The 18,801-nt window shown below is 43.9% G+C and overlaps 1 protein-coding gene and 1 long non-coding RNA gene across 3 annotated transcripts in view; one reads left to right on the top strand and one right to left on the bottom strand.

Moving 5' to 3' along the window:
* cdc42se2 (CDC42 small effector 2) overlaps positions 1–18,801 on the bottom strand; it is a 318,114-nt gene that overhangs the window by 85,262 nt on the left and 214,051 nt on the right. The window lies entirely within an intron of this gene.
* LOC122561954 (uncharacterized) lies at positions 8,023–18,064 on the top strand. Of its 2 annotated transcripts, XR_006315172.2 has the most exons (4): positions 8,023–9,768; positions 11,468–11,523; positions 16,717–16,801; positions 17,143–18,064. It is a non-coding gene; the product is annotated as an uncharacterized LOC122561954 (long non-coding RNA). The 2 variants fall into 2 exon arrangements; XR_015760367.1 differs by lacking the exon at positions 11,468–11,523.

Raw genomic sequence — 18,801 nt, 5'->3', positions numbered from 1 at the left:
TTGCACCTTTTCTGGTAGGTACATCCACATACTGAATTGGAAACGTTTTTTGTACACACTGAACAAATTTCTCTCCATCTAAACACTTCGACTGGGACTGCCATAGTGTTTAGATTAGATTAGATCACTTACAATGTGGAAACAGGCCCTTCAGCCCAACAAGTCCACACCAACCTGCCGAAGCACAACCCACCCATTCCCCTACATTTACCCCTTTACCTAACACTACGGGCAATTTAGCATGGCCAATTCACCTGACCTGCACATCTTTGGACTGTGGAAGAAAACTGGAGCACCCGGAGGAAATCCACACAGACACGGGGAGAATGTGCAAACTCCACACAGTCAGTCGCCTGAATCAGGAAGTGAACCCAGGTCTCTAGCGCTGTGAGGCAGCAGTGCTAACCACTGTGCCACCGTGCCATGTTTGAAAAGTTAAAATCTCTGACCATAACCACCCTATTATTCTTACAGATAATGAAACCTCCTTACAAATTTGTTTCTCAATTTCCCGCTGACAATTAGGGGTCTACAATTAAATTCTGATAAGGTGATCATCCCTTTCTTATTTCTCAGTTCCACCCAAATAATATCCCAGGATGTATTCCCAAGAATATCCTCCCTAATTACAGCAGTAATGTTACACCTTATCAAAAACGCCACTTCCCCTCCTCTCTTACCTCCCTTTCCATCCTTCCTAAAGCATTTGTATCTTGGAACAATAAGTTGCCACTCCTGTCCATTCCTGTGCCACATTTCTATAATTGCTATGATATCCCAGTCCCATGTTCCTAACCATGCCCTGAGTTCATCTGCCTTCATTTCCAGTGCGAGCAGCAGCGAAGGTAAGACCGTTTGGTTTTAAAAGTGCTTACCGGTAGCGGGCAGCGGTGTTTTTTTTCTCTCTCTTCACAGAAAGAGCGGGAGCACCAGGGGGAAGTGACGACGACCAGAGGGGCAGCCGGGAAGGAAAGCGGTGAGTATTTATACTCACCCTTCGAAGCCGTCGGTCATTTCCAGTGCGAGCAGCAGCGAAGGTAAGACCGTTTGGTTTTAAAAGTGCTTACCGGTAGCGGGCAGCGGTGTTTTTTTTCTCTCTCTTCACAGAAAGAGCGGGAGCACCAGGGGGAAGTGACGACGACCAGAGGGGCAGCCGAGACCCGGAAGCAGTTAGTGTAAGCTTACCTGGGTAGGTTTTTTCCCCCTTTAAAAGCGCGAAGGAGAGGAACCCGAGGCACTACACGGGTAGTGCCTCCCACCCGCCCTCCTCCTCTAACCTAATAATAACACCTGTTGTGGTAAGTAGGTAAGTGCTGAATTTTGCTTGTTGTATTCTTTAGACCCAGTTTTTTTAAAAATAAAAGTTAGCTTTAGAGGGATGGCAGTGAAGGCAGTGCAATGTTCCTCCTGCAACATGTATGAGGTGAGGGATGCCATCGACGTCCCTGCCGATTACACTTGCAGGAAGTGCACCCATCTCCAGCTCCTCCAAGACCGTGTTAGGGAACTGGAGCTGGAGTTGGATGAACTTCGGATCATTCGGGAGGCAGAGGGGGTCATAGATCAGAGTTATAGGGAAGTAGTAACTCCAAAGATGGCAGATAGATGGGTGACAGTGAGGGGGACTGGGAGGAAGCAGCCAGTGCAGGGACCCCCTGCGGCCATTCCCCTCAAGAACAAGTATACCGTTTTGGATACTTGTGGGGGGGATGACTTACCAGGGGTAAGTAACGGGGCTCAGGTCTCTGGCACGGAGCCTGTCCCCGTTACTCAGAAGGGAAGGGTGAAGAAGAGCAGAGCAGTAGTAATTGGGGACTCGATAGTTAGGGGCACAGATAGGCGGTTTTGTGGGAACGAGAGAGACTCACGATTGGTATGTTGCCTCCCAGGTGCAAGGGTACGTGATGTCTCTGATCGTGTTTTCCGGGTCCTGGAGGGGGAGGGGGAGCAGCCCGAAGTCGTGGTCCATATTGGCACCAACGACATAGGTAGGAGGAGTGCCGAGGATGTTAGACAGACTTTCAGGGAGCTAGGTTGGAAGCTCAGAGTTAGAACGAACAGAGTTGTTGTCTCTGGTTTGTTACCCGTGCCACGTGATAGAGATTCGAGGAATAGGGAAAGAGAACACTTAAATGCGTGGCTACAGGGATGGTGCAGGAGGGAGGGATTCCGGTTTTTGGATAACTGGGGTTCTTTCTGGGGATGGTGGGACCTCTATAAACAGGATGGCCTACACCTGAACCTGAGGGGCACCAGTATCCTTGGGGGGAGGTTTGCTAGTGCTCTTGGGGGGGGTTTAAACTAACTCTGCAGGGGCATGGGAACCCAGATTGTAGCTTCAGGGTGCAGGGCCTGGAGTGTAGGGAGGTTAGGAACATGGCATCAATTTCCAAGGAGGGTGTCTGTAAACAGGAAAGTGGCTTGAAGTGTGTATACTTCAATGCAAGAAGTATACGAAATAAGGTAGGTGAACTTGCAGCGTGGGTTGGTACCTGGGACTTCGATGTTGTGGCTATTACGGAGACATGGCTAGAACAGGGACAGGATTGGCTGTTGCAGGTTCCAGGATTTAAATGTTTTAGTAGGGTCAGAGGTGGGGGTAAAAGAGGGGGAGGTGTGGCATTGCTTGTCAAAGATAGTATTACAGTGGTGGAAAGGACGATGGATGAGGACTTGCCATCTGAGGTAGTTTGGGCTGAGGTTCGGAATAGGAAAGGTGAGGTCACCCTGTTAGGAGTCTTTTACAGGCCTCCCAATAGTCCTAGAAACGTAGAAGAAAGGATAGGGAAGGTGATTCAGGAGATGAGTGACAGTAATAGGGTGGTGGTTATGGGGGACTTTAACTTTCCTGATATTGATTGGGAAAGCTATAGCTCAAGTTCGTTAGATGGGTCAGTGTTTGTTCAATGTGTGCAGGAGAGTTTCCTGACACAATATGTAGACAGGCCAACAAGAGGTGAGGCCATACTGGATTTGGTTCTGGGTAACGAACCAGGCCAGGTGTTAGAATTAGAGGTAGGTGAGCACTTTGGGGATAGTGACCATAATTCGGTGATTTTTACTCTCGTGATGGAGAGGGATAAGTGTGTACTACAGGGCAAGAGTTATAGCTGGGGTCAGGGAAATTATGATGCGGTGAGGCATGACTTAGGATGTGTGGCTTGGAAAAGTAGACTCCAAGGCAAGAGTGTAAATGATATGTGGAGCTTGTTCAAGGAGCAACTATTGAGTGTCCTTGATAATTATGTACCTGTCAGGCAGGGAGGAAAGGGTCGTGCGAGGGAGCCGTGGTTTAATAAGGAATTGGAATCCCTTGTTAAATGGAAGAGGGCGGCCTATCTCAAGATGAGACGTGAAGGTTCAATTGGGGCGATTGAGAGTTATAGGGTAGCCAGGAAGGACCTGAAGAGAGAGCTAAGAGCAGCAAGGAGGGGACATGAAAGGTCCTTAGTCGGTAGGATTAGGGAAAACCCTAAGGCTTTCTATAGGTATGTTAGGAATAAAAGAATGACTAGGGTAGGAATAGGTCCAGTCAAGGATAGTAGTGGGAAGTTGCGTGTGGAGGCGGAAGAGATTGGGGAGACACTGAATGAATACTTTTCTTCAGTATTTACTCAGGAACAGGGCATTGTCGTCGATGTGAATACTGAGTCACAAATAAGTAGAATGGATGGCTTTGAGGTATGTAGAGAAGAGGTGTTGGAAATCCTGGAAAAGGTGAAAATAGATAAGTCCCCTGGGCCTGATGGCATTTATCCTAGGATTCTCTGGGAAGCAAGGGAGGAGATTGCAGAGCCATTGGCCTTGATTTGTATGTCCTCTTTGTCTACAGGAGTAGTGCCAGAAGACTGGAGGATAGCAAATGTGGTTCCCTTGTTCAAAAAGGGGAGTAGGGATAACCCTAGTAACTATAGGCCGGTGAGTCTCACTTCTGTTGTGGGCAAAGTCTTAGAGAGAATTGTAAGGGATAGGATTTATGCACATCTGGATAGGAATAATGAGATCAAGGATAGTCAGCATGGTTTTGTGAAGGGCAGGTCGTGCCTCACAAACCTTATTGAATTCTTTGAAAAGGTGACGAAGGAGGTTGATGAGGGGAAAGCGGTAGATGTGGTATATATGGATTTTAGTAAGGCGTTTGATAAGGTTCCCCATGGTAGGCTACTGCAGAAAATACGGAGATATGGCATTGAGGGTGAGTTGGAGGTTTGGATTAGGAATTGGCTGGATGGAAGAAGACAGAGGGTAGTAGTTGATGGCAAAGTTTCTTCATGGAGTGCCGTCACTAGCGGTGTTCCGCAAGGATCTGTTTTGGGACCATTGCTGTTTGTCATTTTTATAAATGACCTGGAAGAGGGGTTAGAAGGTTGGGTGAGCAAGTTTGCGGATGATACGAAAGTCGGAGGAGTTGTTGACAGTGAGGAAGGATGTGGCAGGTTACAGCAGGATATAGAGAAGCTGCAGAGCTGGGCAGAAAGGTGGCAAATGGAATTCAATGTAGCTAAATGTGAGGTGATTCACTTTGGGAAGAATAACAAAAAGATGGGGTACTGGGCTAATGGTCGGATACTTGGTAGTGTGGATGAGCAGAGGGATCTTGGTGTCCATGTACACAGATCTCTGAAAGTTGCCACCCAGGTAAATAGTGCAGTGAGGAAGGCATATGGCGTACTGGCTTTTATTGGTAGAGGAATTGAGTTCCGGAGTCCTGAGGTCATGATGCAGTTGTATAAAACTCTGGTGCGGCCGCATCTGGAATATTGTGTGCAGTTTTGGTCGCCATACTATAGGAAGGATGTGGAGGCACTGGAACGGGTGCAGAGGAGGTTTACCAGGATGTTGCCTGGTATGGAAGGAAGATCGTATGAGGATAGACTGAGACACTTGGGGCTGTTTTCATTAGAGAAAAGAAGGTTTAGGGGTGACTTGATTGAGGTGTACAAGATGATTAGGGGGTTAGATAGGGTTGACAGTGTGAACCTTTTCCCGCGTATGGAGTCGGGTATTACAAGGGGGCATAGCTTTAAATTAAGGGGGGGTAGATATAGGACTGAAGTTAGGGGTAGGTTCTTCACTCAGCGAGTCGTAAGTTCATGGAATGCCCTGCCAGCAGCAGTGGTGGACTCTCCCTCTTTATGGGCATTTAAGCGGGCATTGGATAGGTATATGGAGGATAGTGGGTTAGTATAGGTTAGGTGGGCTTGGATCGGCGCAACATCGAGGGCCAAAGGGCCTGTACTGCGCTGTATTCTTCTATGTTCACTGTTAGGCCTCTTGCGTTGAAGTAAATGCAATTTATTTATCAGTTTTACCTTGTTCTCTGCTTTGTCCCTGCCTGCCCTGACTGTTTGACTTGCTCCTTTTCCCAACTGTAGCAGTGTCAGATTGATCGCTTTCCTCACTATCTCCGTTGGTTCCACCCCTCCACCCCCCCCCACATTAATATTTTAAATCCTCCTGAGCAGCTCTCGCATATCTCAGTATATTAGTGCTCTTCCAATTCAGATGTAATCCATCCTTCTTGTACAGGTTACTTCTACCCCAGAAGAGATTCCAATAATCCAAAAACGTGAATCCTTCTCCCATTGACCATCTCCTCAGCCTCACCTTCATCTGCTCTATCCTCCTATTCCTACCCTCACTAGCTTGCATCACCAGGAGTAATCCATATAGTACCACCCTTGAGGACCTCCTTTTTAAATTCCTAATTCTCCCTTCAGAATCTCAGCCTTTCCCTTCATATGTCGTTGGTTCAAATGTGTACAATAACATCCTGCTGAGAACATTCTGCACCCACTCTGAGACATCCTTAATCTTGGCACCAGGGATGCAACATACCATTCTGATTTTTCACTGCTGGCCGCAGAAACATCTGTCTGTGCCTCAGACTATAGACTCCCCTATCACAATTGATCGCTTGGAATCCAACATACTTCTCATGACATTACAGCCTGTCTTGATACCAGAAACTTGATACAACCATTTTAGTTGCCAATTGCCCAAGTTTGCTGCATCCAACACCCTCTACACCAAATTCCCAATGGTAGTGGGAGAGACTCTTTCTTTATGTTCAAAATCTTTAATCAATCAGTACCCTTTACCAATGTGTCCCAAATCTTGATAATACAGAACAACCTTGATTATCCGAACTTCCATTATCTGAATTTCGGATTATCCAAAAAAGATCTCAATGTCCTGAAGTTTGAGATCAGAAACCGGACTCTGTCACTACCTGCAGAAACTTTCTCTCCAAAACAGTCTGTCCACCAGTGAACTCAGCAACTTCTCTCTCACTCTGCCTCTGTCATTTATTTTCTTTTTCTTTCTGCTTCTCATTTTAAAATATAAAATAATTGAGATAAATTTAACAGTAGAGGATCTGGTTGTCTAGCTCCTGTGATGGGTTTCAGAAGGGAGTGGAACTGTTGTGCGAGGACCGAGAGGTAGTCAGCATTGCACCCACTTTATGCCTCGGCCCTGGTACCATTTGTGTGAGGCTTTGGTTTCCAACTGGCGACAGTGGAGGAAGCTGAAAATGTGTTGCTGGAAAAGCACAGCAGATTCTTCAGGAATCCCCAAACGTCAATTCTCCTGTTCCCTGGATGCTGCCTGACCTGCTGCGCTTTTCCAGCAACACATTTTCAGCTCTGATCTCCAGCATCTGCAGACCTCACTTTCTTGACAGTGGAGGAAGCACAGGGCTGGGGTTGCTAAGGGGAGAGACCCGAAGGAGAAGAAGCAAAGGAGAGAAGAGGAAAAGATGGCCTCAGTATGTGTGAAAAGATTGGTGGTTTTCCCACTGGCTGAATTGTCTTTATACGGTGCAAGTGTTTAAATATTAAATTAATTTAATCTCCTGTTCATTTTAACTTGATTTAAAATATTTACCTGATGCTGATCAGTTATGTGAACATATTTCTCCCCGCCTGTCTCGTTCGGGATAATCAAGGTTGTTCTGTAATATTAACACACTATAAACATTGGGAGCTGGTGTCTGGCTGAGCTGTGAATGAGAGTTTTGGCACTCATCCACCACCTAGATAGACGACCTTCAGTAGGAAAGGTTTATTAAATTTGTTACACAAACATTTAATTTTAAAATTTCAGAGTGCTCAATGTATGTACTCATGCCAGATTTTGCATTTAGAACATAGAACAATACAGCACAGAACAGGCCTTTTGCTCAATCCCTCTACGAATGAAACCTAACACACCATATGTCTTCTTTGCAGCACTATCCACCTGGGTAAAAGTGAGGACTGCAGATGCTGGAAACCAGAGTTTAGATTAGAGTGGTGCTGGAAAAGCACAGCAGGTCAGGCAGCATCCGAGGAGCAGGAAAATTGATGTTTTGGGCAAAAACCCTTCATCAGGAATACAGGCAGGGAGCCCCCAGGGTGGAGAGATAAATGGGTGGGGGGGGGGGGCTGCTGGGGAGAAGGTAGCAAGGAATACAATAGGTGAATGGGGATGGGGATGGAAGTGATAGGTCAGAGAGGAGGGTGGAGGAAGGTAGCAAAGAGTACAATAGGTGAATGGAGGTGGGGATGGAGGTGATAGGTCAGAGGGGAGGGTGGAGCGGATCGGTGGGAAGGGAGATTGGCAGGTAGGACAAGTCATGAGGACAATACTGAGGAAGGATGGAACTATGGTAAGGTGGGGGGAGGGAAAATTAGGAAACTGGTGAAGCCCTGGGGTTGAAGTGTTCCAAGGCGAAAGATGAAGTGTGATGGTGGTGATGTTGATTGGTGCAGCTGTCCTGGAGATGTTCCCTGAAGCACTCTGCGATGAGGCGTCCAGTCTCCCCAATGTAGAGGAGACCACATCGGGAGCAACGGATACAATAAATTACAATGTTGGATGTGCAGTTGAAACTTTGATGGATGTGGAAGGCTCCTTTGGGGCCTTGGGTGGAGGTGAGGGAGGAGGTGTGGGTGCAGGTTTTGCAATTCCTGCAGTGGCAGGGGAGGATGCCAAGATGGGAGGGTGGGTTGTTGGGGGGCTTGGACCTGACCAGGTAGTTATAGGTGAAGGGTTTTTGCCTGAAATGTTGATTTTCCTGCTCCTCAGATGCTGCCTGACCTGCTGTGCTTTTCCAGCACCACTCTATCCACCTGGGTGGCAACTTTCAGGGATCTATGTACATGGACTCCAAGATCCCTCTGCACATCCACACTACCAAGAATCTTTCCATTGACTCAGTACTCTGCCTTCCTGTTATTCTTCACAAAGTGCATCACCTCAAACTTGGCTGCATTGAACTCCATTTGCCACCTCTCAGCCCAATTCTGCAGTTTATCCAAGTCACCCTGTAACCTTCCAAACTGTCTACTACTCCACCAACTTTAGTGTCATCTGCAAATTTACTAATCCATCCACCTATGCCTGCGTCTAAGTCACTTATAAAAATGACAAACAGTAGTGGTCACAAACCAGATCCTTGTGGCACACCACAAGCAACCAAACTCCAGGCTGAATATTTTCCATTAACCACCACTCGCTGTCTTCTTTCAGAAAGCTAGTTTCTAATCCAAAGTGCGAAATCACCCTCAATTCCATGCCGCTGCATTTTCTCCAACAGCCTACCATGTGGAACCTTATCAAAGGCTTTACTGAAGTCCATGTATACCACGTAAACTGCCCTACCCTCATCTACATGCTTGGTCACATTCTCAAAAAACTCAATGAGGTTTGTGAGACACAACCTGCCCTTGACGAAACCATGTTGACTATCTGAATTCAAAGTGATGCTTGCTCGATGATTATAAATCTTATCTCTTATAATCCTTTCCAAAACCTTTCCTATAACAGAAGTAAGGCTCACTAGTCTATAATTACATGGATCATCTCTACTACATTTCTTGAACAAGGGCACAACATTTGCAATCCTCCAATCCTCTAGTACGAAAGCTGTAGACAATGACGACTCAAATATCAAAGCCAAAGGCTCTGCTATTTCCTCTCTAGCTTCCCAGAGAATCCTCGGATAAATCACATCTGGCCCAAGGGACTTGTCTACTTTCACTCATTCTAGAATTGATAACACCTCTTCGAAACTGACCTCGATCCTTTCTAGTCTAATATCTCCTACCTCATTCTTCTCCTCTACAATATTCTCCTTTTTCTGAGTGAAAACTAATGGGAAATGTTCGTTTAGCACCTCTCTGATCTCCACAGGGTCCACATTCAACTTCCCATTTTTGTCTTTGACTGGCCCTATTCCTACCCTATTATTTTATTCCTTATATTCCTCACATACCAAAAGAAAGCTTTAGGATTCTCCTTGATTCTATTTGCTAAAGACTGCTCATGTCCTCTCTTTGCTCTTCTTAACTCTCTCTTAAAATCCTTCATTGCTGATCTGTAACTCTCCATCGCCTCATCTGAACCATCTTGCCTCCTTCTTCTTAACAAGCGATGCAATTTCTGTAGTAAACCACGCAATATCTATTCCTTAAACTATTGTTTGTCTGCATACCCTGCATTTTGCTACCCCATTCTATGCATCCTAATTCTTGTCTAATCGCATTATAATTGCCCTTTCCCCATCGATAACTCTTGACCTGAGGCATGTACCTATCCCTTTCCATTGCTAAACTGAATGTAACTGAATTATGGTCATTCTCTCCAAAGTGCTCACCTACAACTAAATCAAACACCTGGCCTGGTGCATTACTCCCCGCTTGTCGGCCCTTCGACATACTGTGTCAGGAAACCCTCCTGTACTCGTTGGACAAAAGTGATCCATCCGATGTACTAGAGTTATAGGTAATACACCTACGAACCTTAGAAGTTCTGTACTTTTGGTCTTTTGAGTAAAATGAAACTGAAAAGACTGCGGTCCTTTTTGGAGGAGATGAAGGACAAGGTTTGATTTTGGAACAGCATCAGTTTTGGCACAAGCGTAGTAAGTTACAAAATGTCATAATTTTGGTGATTTCTGAAAAATTTGGAAGAATTTGAATGTATGATAACACAGATACATTGAGCCAGACATCATAATATCTTAAAGCAAACATCTAAAGTTAACAAAAAACATTACATAGGTTTGTCTGGATACTAATCTAGAATGAAAGACACTGTTGGTCTTCCTGGCCCTATTCTCAAGAGCAGACTAGTTATCCCTGGTAATCTGGCCAACATTCATCAGATAGAGTCAACATGGATTTATGGAGGAGAAAGCATGCTTGACAAATCTGTTAGAATTCTATGATAATGTAACTAATAGAGTTGACAGGCGGGAGCCAGTCAATGTGGTATATTTGGACTTTCAGAAAGCGTTTGACAAAGTCCTGCATTAGAGATTATTTTGCAAGATTAAAGAGCTTGGGATTGGTGAAAGTGTATTGAGATGGTTAGGAAACTGGTTGACAGAGACAAAACAAAGAGTAGGAATTAGTGGATCTTTTTCAAATTGGCAGGCAACTAGTGGAGTGTCACAGGGATCAATGCTGTCACCCCATCTGCTCACAAAATATAGTAATGACTTGGATTAGGGAACAAAACGTAACCTCTCAAAGTTTGCAGATGATACCATGTTGGATGAGGGGGTGAACTGTGACGAGGATGCAGAGATCCTTCAGCTTGATCTGGATAGGTTGGGTGAGTGGGCAACTCAATGGCAGACACATTATAATTTGGAAAAATGTCAGGTTATTCACTTTGGAAGCAAAAAGAAGAAACCTGAATGGCTGTAATTTAGGAGAAGGGAGTGTGCAGTGGGACCAGGATATCCTTGTGCACTAGTTGCTGAAGGCAAGCATATAAAGAAGGCAAATGGTATGTTGGCCTTCATTGCGAGAGATTTCAAGTACAGGAAAAGGGATTTGTCGTTGCAATTATACAGGGCCTTAGTGAAGCCACACCTAGAATACTGTGTGCAGTTTTGGTCTCCTTTTCTGAGGAGGATGCTCTTGCTCTCAAGGGAGTGCAATGAAGGCTGATACCAGGAATAAGAGTAAAAAAGTGTGATGCTGGAAAAGCACAGCCGGTCAGACAGTATCAGAGGAGCAGGAGAGTCAATGTTTCGAGCAAAAGGTCTTCATCAGGAATATTGGGAATGCGCTATGGAGGCTGAGAGATAAAAGGGAGAGGGTGTGGCGCTGGAGGGGAAGGTAGCTGGGAAACAATAAGTAGATGAAGGTGGGAGGTGATGGTGATAGGTTGGAGTAGAGGGTGGAGCGCATAGGTGGGAAGGAAGATGGATAGGTTAGACAGCTCAAGAGGGCGGTGCCGAGTTGGAGGTTGGATCTTTGGATCTGGAATAAGGTGGGAGGAACGAAGATGAAGAAACTAGATGCAGCACTTAGGGCGAATGGGATCAAAGGTTATGGGGAGAAAGCAGAATTAGGCTATTGATCGGCCATGGTTGTGATGAATGGCAGAGCAGGCTAGATGGTCTCCTTGTAATCCTACCTTCTATGTTTCTATCAATATTGACTCATAATACATCACATTTGTATTGCAGATTAAGATGCAATTACCCCAGAAGTCCATAGGTTGTGATCCCAGGAATTGCACAGGGTTGGTATTTGTCAGGTGCATTGACTGTACTAAAATTTGCATGGATATTGGACAATCTAATTTACTTTAATGAGAAATATCCAGCCTTGAAATAAATAGTTTCTAATATACAAGGAATGAAAGAGGTTATTAGGTCTGAGAAGAGTAATTGAAAAAGAGGGCTGGAAAAGAGGGCTGATTATACCTCTCCATTCAGTGAGATATATTCGATCCTGATAACTTGGGCCATGCCTCCATTATTCATTCAGCTGCAGCCTCAGCTTGTGCACCAGCTTGGTGAAATTGATGCGCTGACTGGCCCACACGTTGCATGAAAACGGATGCCTGCAGCATTCTGAATACCTTCCTATCCCAGACCTGTATCACTTTTTCAACTTCTCAATGCATTCAGTACAGACTGTTGTTAAGCTTCTACAACAGATGATGAAGCAATTGTCTGTGCTTCCCACAGCATCCTTTGTACTTGCAGGAATACTGGTTCACCTTTGATTAACAGAGGCCTCTGTTAAAATAATTTCAGCTAACTTCATCATCATTAAGATGCCATTGTTGGCCAGTGGCATGGTGCAAACTGTCCTTGACCAGCCTCTGATCCCTAAACATCTGCATGTATAGCAAATAGGGGATAACATGATTGGAAATTAAATGTAGCTGTGGTTTCCAAACGGCCACTTCGTGTAATCGTCTCTTCAACGTTCTAACGTCCAACAAAAGTAGATTCCGCACTTTCATCTATCAAATTGGCATTGACTGCGCCAATTCTGGGCACTGTCCCAGCTATTTCCCAGTTGCAATCAGCATCTAAAAAACAGGAGTGAAGTTAGAGAATGCAGTGTACGGCAAACACCATCAGCCACACTGACTCCACCTGATATCAAAGAGTGTGGTGCTGAAAAAACACTGCTGGTCAGGCAGTATCTGAGGAGCAGGAGAATCTACATTTCGGACATAAGCCCTTCATCAGGACATTCATCCTGAATCCTGTTCAAGAGACTACATGCTCTGTTTTACCTTACACTAACCTGAGAACCCATCTACATACAATGCCCATCCATTCTCTTTTTTTTAAATCCACTTATGTGGAGATCTACCAATTTGAACTTTTTGCCCACTCTGCTCATCTACACATCCTTTGCAGAAGCCTCAGTGGTCATCACTGCAATATCCCTTCCTCTTGTATTCTCAATATGTCCTCTTATGCTGTCTTGCAGAACTACACTCCCCCCACCACTCCCCACCATATATTCCCTGTCAACATAAATGTTTTTGTTTTCCACCTTCAGTCTTATTTTCCAATCTCTTTAGTTGTGATTGCTCTCTGCTCCTAAGGGCACCCCTCCCTTTCCCCAGCACCTTCTTAATGATCAGCACATAGAGAAGGACTGTAATTTCCCCAAATCTCTGACCTGTGAATTATATCCTTTGGTGTTGAGCAGCACAAAAGTTGGTCACAGCTGGTGTTGAGCTGAAGTGACCAGATACTCAATCTGACATCCCATGCTGAGAATTCTTAACATCTAGCTACATTTAGTGAGACAGGGAAGTGAATATTAGATTAGATTAGATTAGATTAGATTAGATTAGATTAGATTAGATTAGATTAGATTACTTACAGTGTGGAAACAGGCCCTTCGGCCTAACAAGTCCACACCGCCCCGCTGAAGCGCAACCCACCCATGCCCCTACATTTACCCCTTACCTAACACTACGGGCAATTTAGCATGGCCAATTCACCTGACCTGCACATCTTTGGACTGTGGGAGGAAACCGGAGCACCCGGAGGAAACCCACGCAGACACGGGGAGAACGTGCAATCTCCACACAGTCAGTCGCCTGAGGTGGGAATTGAACCTGGGTCTCTGGCGTTGCGAGGCAGCAGTGCTAACCACTGTGCCGCCATGCCGCCCACAAATGAGGCAAGTTGCAACATTAATAAGGCATTTAACAAGGTATAATCCCATCTATTTGACAACTTATCACTGCCTAGTAAGAAACTCACTTTGCTAATCAGTAAATGCATTGAAATGCTCCTGACATCGAGATAGGCTTCACCAGACATCTTGTCTGATTTTGCCACAGTCCGCATCACTCACTCCCCTTTAAGATACAGAATTCTTTCTGCATAGAGCTTTTCTTGTATTATAGCTCTTTGCAGTGTATTCTTTGTGTTTTTAAGCTTTTAAAGTAACCTTTCATCTGAGCAGCTTGTTTCCATTAAACTCAAAAAAAGACTCTCAATACTGCATCTACATTAAAGAAAGCTAACTAAGGATTGGCGAACAGAGAAGAACAGGCAATAAGAATAAATGACTTTTTCTGGTATTGACAGGTTATGACTAGTGGGATCAGTCTTGACCTCCAGCTGTTTACAATGATTTGGAGGTGGGGACCAGTGCAATATCTGTAAATTTGCAGGTGAAATGAAGTTAAGCAGGAATGAATGTTTAAAGTTGTAAAGCAGCTTCAGGAGGATTTGGACATGCTTAGTCAGTGGGCAAGAACATGGAATATAATGGGGAAAAATGTGAGGTTATCCATTTTGGTAGAAGAACAGATGAGCAGAGTATTTATTCAAAGGTGAGTGGTTGGAAATGGTGGACTTTCAACAGAACTGGAGGTGTCCTTAAAATATGTCACTGAAGGCCAATATGCATGTACAACAAGTATGAGGAATGAAATAGTAGCTTTTAAAGCAAGAGGATTTGAGTGTAGGTGTAGTGAAGATTACACCTGGAGTATTGTATACAATTTTGTTTTCTTACCTCAGGAAAGATATAATTTCCATAAGAGGAAGTACAACAAAAAAATCATCGAATTTGTTCCTGGGATGGGCAACATTGGGCAAATTGGACCTATCTTCACTTAAGTTTCAAAGAGATGATCATATTGAAATTTACAAAATACTTAAAAGGAGAGACAAGATGGATGCAGATATTTCCCATGGTTGGAATGTCTTGAATCAATGAATACAACTGAAAAATAATGGATATGTAATTTAGGACCAACATGAGAAGTGCTTTTCAAATCAAAGGATTGTGAATCTCTACAGTAAAGGGCTGTGAAAGCTCATTCTCTTCGTATCTATAAAATGGAAAATGATAGATTTATAAAGTATGTACTAACTTGCTGAATGGAAGGTTTGTTTTCAGACATTTTGTCACCATGACTATGTAACACCATCAGTGAGAGTCTCTGGTGAAGCAGAAGGTTAGTGGGATCTAAATCGATGTGTTTATTGATGGAGTTCCGGGTGGAATGCCATGCCTTGAGAAATTCTCATGTGTGTCTTTGATTTACTTGTCCTAGGATGTGTGTGTTGTTCTAGTCAAAATGGTGTCCTTCTTTGTATGTATGGAAACTAGTGATAGTGGGTCATGTCTTTTGGTTGCTCATTGGGGTTCATGTAGCCTGGTGGCAAGTTTCCTGCTTGTTTGTCCGATGTAGTGTTTTTTACAGTTCTTGCACGGTATTTTGTAAATTACATTAGTTTTGCTGGTGGTATCTCATGAATCCTTTAGGTTCATTAGTCACTGTTCAAGTGTGTTGGTAGGTTTGTGGACTATCACGATGCCAAGGTCTGAGTAGTCTGGAAGTCATTTCTGATATGTCTTTGATGTAAGGTAATGTGGCTATAGTTTTTGGTTGCGTTGCGTCAGTTTGTTTGGGTTTACATCTGAGGAATCGGCGGATTGTGTTTATTGGGTATCCGTGTTTCTTGAAAATGTTGTATAGGTATTTTTCTTCTGCTGTTTGTAGTCCTTGGGTGCTACAGTGTAATGCAGCTCGTTGAAATAATGTCTTGATGCAGCTCTGTTTGTGGGTGTTGCGAGATTGCTTCTTAAGTTAAATATTTGGTCTGTGTTTGTTGTTTTTCTGTAAATGCTGGTTTAAAACTCTCCGTTAACTGTACATTTAAGTATCATGTCTAGGAATGGGAGTCTGTTGTTATTCTCCTCCTCTTCAACTTCCATTACAAGACCTACAAACAAGTCAATGGAATACCCTTGGGATCACCAATATTAGGCTTCTTAGCAGACACAGTAAAGCAGAGACTCAAACAAAGAGCCGTCCCCATGATCCAACCCATACTTTGGGTCTGCTACATGGATGACGCCTTTTGTCATTTCAAAAGGGAACAAATTAGAGGAAACCTACAATATCATCAACAACATCCTTACTGGCATAAATTTCACAAAAGAGGAGGAGAACAACAACAGCCTCCTCTTCCTGGATTTCACAGTGGAACGAACAGTTAATGGAGAACTTCAGGCCAACATCTATAGGAAAGCAACACACACACACCAGATATTTAACTACAGAAGCAATCATCCCAACACCCACAAACGGAGCTGCATCAGTACATTATTTGAATGGGCCGCAACACTGCAGCACCCAGGTACTTAAGCGGCAAAAGAAAAATACCTATACAGTGTATTCAAGAAAAATGGGTACCCAATAAACACAGTTCACCAATTCTTAAACAACAAACCAAAACAAGTAGAAATAACACACTCAGACACTCTAGCTACACTACCATATATCAAAGACAACTCGGAGATGACTATCAGACTACTCCGACCCCTTGTCATCATGGTAGCCCACAAACTTCGCAATACACTGAAACAGCTACTGATAAACCTGAAGGACCTTATACCAACAACCAGCAAAACGAATGTCATTTACAAAATACCATGCAAGGACTGTAACAAACACTACGTCGGACAGACAGGCAGAAAACGAGCCATCAGGATATACGAACACCAACTAGCCACCAAAAGACATGACCCACTATCACCTGTATCCTTACATACCGGACGAAGAAGGACACCACTTTGACTGGAACAACACACCCATCCTAGGATAGACTAAACAGAGACACACACAGGAATTCCTAGAGGCCTGGCATTCACACCGGAACTCCATCAATAAAGACATCAATTTGGATCCCATTTACCAACCTCTGAAAAAAATAACCATAAATGATATCACCCACCATAAGAGACCAAGACACATAAATAGAAAGCGGAACAGAACACCAACGCTTCACTAGAGGCTCATTGATGATGTTACTTAGCATGGTTACAGAACATCTGAAAACAAACCTGCCAGCTCAGCGAGCAAACTTACAACCTGAGTAAGTGTCCTATTTGTTTGCCTCTTCTACATGTTGCACCGTTGCACCTCTGTTCACAGGTACATTGGCCTTCAAAACCAACACAATTCAGAGATTACATTGAGAAGCTCAGAGAAATTTTAAACCAAATGCAGCCCAGATGTGGTGAGTAACTAGGCAATAAACTTCATTTCTGCGTCGGGTACACTGTGTTACAGTGGCCAATGACACAATACAATGCTCACATTCACGCTCAGTTAGTCACAGGTTTGTTTTCTATAATGTGAATTGTTTTGAAAGAATGTAGTTGTCTGAAGGAGGTGGACATCAATTGGCCATGTTCCTTACCTCAGTAAAAACAGTGAACTTTGCAATAAATGCAGCTAAAGTGTGTTTAATGATAGTTTTAAAAAAACCAAAAATATTAGCTCAGAATTCATGGTGTTCTTGTGGTTGCTAATATTCTGACAACTGAAATGCCTTCCTATTCAATACCTGCTGCACAGCTAACCTTTGTTTTGAAAGGAGAAGAACAACAGAAAACTTATTATTTTATACTGGAGATACACCATGGAATGTTAACCTGGGCACAATCTTGGAAAGGAACAAAAGTCTTTTTCACTATTGTTGAACAAGATTGATCAGCGTATAAATGAAGCCCTCTGTAGCCACACAGGCAGATGACAGGCAACATGAGTTCGACTGGGACAACACTACTATTATAGGACAAGCCAAACAGAGAACAGCCAGGGAATTCCTAGAGGCATGGCACTCATCCACAGATTCTATCCACAAACACATCGACCTGGACCCAATATACCGGCCACTACAGCGGACAGCTGGAACTGACAACCGGAAGTGGCAGAGACAAACCACTATAAATGCCGGAGGAAACAACACAGAAGCGCTTCACAGGAGGCTCCCAAGCACTGAGGATGTCACCTAGACAGGGGATGAAACGTCTGCAACACAAATTCCCAGCTCGGCGAACAGAACCACAACAACGAGCACCCGAGCTACAAATCTTCTCACAAACTTTGATCTATTAATTATCTTCAACAGATTGCTGATGTTTTGGTGCCAGGCTTATTGGAAATGTCTCTATGAGTTTACCAATCTACTGTCCTCTTAGAACCTTCGACCTCTGCCGTTGCCTTTGCTATACATCAGCCAGACAGCCCAAATATCTGCTTCCCATTGATTTGGTACAGACCAAAGCTGAGTCTTCTAGATTCAGAGCCTTGCCCATTTACAGCCTTCCACTGGATGGGGAATACTGCACAGCAACACTGGGATAGAAAAAGGCCCACAAACTCATATTTGTAGAAGGTTGACTTGTCACGTTTGATGTGGCATAGTAAATAGGCATAAGTGAGGACTGCAGATGCTGGAGTTTAGATTAGAGTGGTGCTGGAAAAGCACAGCAGGTCAGGCAGCATCCGAGGAGCAGGAAAATCAACGTCTCGGGCAAAAGCCCTTCATCAGGAAGGGCTTTTGCCCGAGACGTCGATTTTCCTGCTCCTCGGAAGTTGCCTGACCTGGCATAGTAAATAGTCTGTTGAAAGGTTGGTCTGGAATACTTGTTTTGCAGGGTCTTTTGTTATATTTTTGGAAATAAATGGATGCTGTGATGATTTGTGACAGAGAGAAAGTAGAGTCATAGAATTTTGACAGCACAGAAGAAATTGTGGCCCATCATCTTTTGGCCCATCATGTGATTAAACATCCATCTATACGAAATCTCATTTTTGCTGCAGCTTTATATGCAATGGCATTTCAAGTGCCCATCTCAATAGTTCTTAAATGTCTGAAGGGTTCCAGCTCTACCAATCTTTTAGGCAGTAAGTTCCACATACCCACAATTTTCTGGATGAAAATTAAATTCCTGAATCTCCTTTTAATCTCCTTCTCCTCAGCTTAAAACTGTGCACTTCCACTAAGGGGAAAACATTCTCTCAATCCGCCCTGTCTATACTCCTCAGAATTTTGTATACCTAATCAGATTCCCCACTTATCCTCTGCTCTAAGGAAAACAACATCAGCCTATCTAAGTACTCTTCATAGTTGAATCAATCCATTTCAGGCAACATTCTGTTAAGAAGTGGAACTCTTGATGAATAGGATATTGAGACTGTGTTATATTCAGACATGCTGATCATGAACAG

Source organism: Chiloscyllium plagiosum, unplaced genomic scaffold (assembly GCF_037043375.1).
Source record: "Chiloscyllium plagiosum isolate Xiang-an unplaced genomic scaffold, Cpla_swu_hap1 HiC_scaffold_2, whole genome shotgun sequence".
Taxonomy (NCBI): Eukaryota; Metazoa; Chordata; class Chondrichthyes; order Orectolobiformes; family Hemiscylliidae; genus Chiloscyllium; species Chiloscyllium plagiosum.
Note: the sequence above shows the minus strand (reverse complement) of the source record. Positions and strands in the feature narration are given on the sequence as shown.